The sequence below is a fragment of the Micromys minutus genome (assembly GCF_963924665.1).
Source record: "Micromys minutus genome assembly, chromosome: 20".
Lineage (NCBI taxonomy): Eukaryota > Metazoa > Chordata > Mammalia > Rodentia > Muridae > Micromys > Micromys minutus.
In genome coordinates, this window is record NC_137955.1 from 15,730,756 (window position 1) to 15,731,978 (window position 1,223).

The window sequence follows — 1,223 nt, forward strand, 5'->3', positions numbered from 1 at the left end:
TTACCCCAAACCTTTGAGACAGGCACCAGATATAACCAACCACCAGGCTCTTTAAGACTCGGGCTGGTTGGAGCTAACAACCCACCCTCTCGGCTACTTGCTCAACATCAGATCAGCCCCTTGGCCTGGCTCCGCTGTCTCAGCACCACTACCACTGAAGTACTTTCTGAGCAGAGGAAAAGTGCCTATGTATAATGGAGCAGTGTCTAGCTACAGCCCAGCGCTGTCACTTGCAATTCCTGTCCACCTACACTGCAGGGATGCAAGGATAAACCACCGTGTTTTGTTCCTAAAGTTTACTTATGAATTAATACAAAATTGCAGACCAATGTGTCTTAATCCTCCTCCCCTCCTCCTCCTCGTCCTGGTTAATCTGGAAGTAGCGCAGCTCGTAGCTCTCCTTGCTGTTGGCAACGACGTGCAGCCAGTCTCGGAGGTTGTTCTTCAAATATTTTTTGGTGAGATATTTCAAATATTTTTTGGAGAAAGGCACCTCGGAAGTGACAGTGATCTTGCTCTTGCTCCGCTCGATGGTCACCACCCCTCCGCCAACATTGCCAGCTTTCCCATTCACTTTGATTCTCTCCTGGAGAAACTGCTCAAAATTGGCGGCGTCCATGATCCCATCTTCTACAGGGTGAGTGCAGTCGAGGGTGAACTTCAAAACCTCCTTCTTTTTTTTTGCCCCTCTTCGCCACAAGCTTTTTCACAGGTGCCATGGCGGCAGAGCGCCTATTTTTCTTTGATTATTTGTCAGTTAACTAGCTATATTTTGAATATCCTGCATATGTAATGTGTGTTTATAATCTTAGGTATGGCAGTTTTGTTCTAAAGACCTTGAAACTGGAAACGTATAATAAGAGAACCACCCCCCCCCCACTGACACCTCCAAGATTTCTAGCACTTTTAAGAATGAGACACATCTAAAAGAGCATGGTGGCAGGTAGGGACACAAGGCTTGCTGATTTTATGGCTGCAATTCTTTTTATTCTCTGCCTAGTGTCATTTCACAGAATGCTAGATAAAAGTGAATATGCTTCTGATGAGTTGTACCACAGTTGGGTTGATGACCTGTGGGTTTAGTCAATTCCGAATAAAGATGTAGAATATTGTTGAGATTAAAGGTTTTTTTTTTTTTTTTTTTTTTTTCTTAAAGAGCCTCAGTGAATAAAAAAATGGCAATGTCAGCTGTAGTGACATCCTGCAACTCAGCCACTAGCAGC

At 44.2% G+C, this 1,223-nt stretch overlaps 1 pseudogene across 1 annotated transcript; it reads right to left on the reverse strand.

Annotated features, from left to right (window-relative positions):
• Positions 1 to 307: 307 nt before the first annotated feature.
• LOC308433660 (large ribosomal subunit protein eL22-like) lies at positions 308 to 719 on the reverse strand (annotated as a pseudogene). Its single transcript has one exon. The product of its transcript is annotated as a large ribosomal subunit protein eL22-like (transcript).
• Positions 720 to 1,223: the final 504 nt, after the last annotated feature.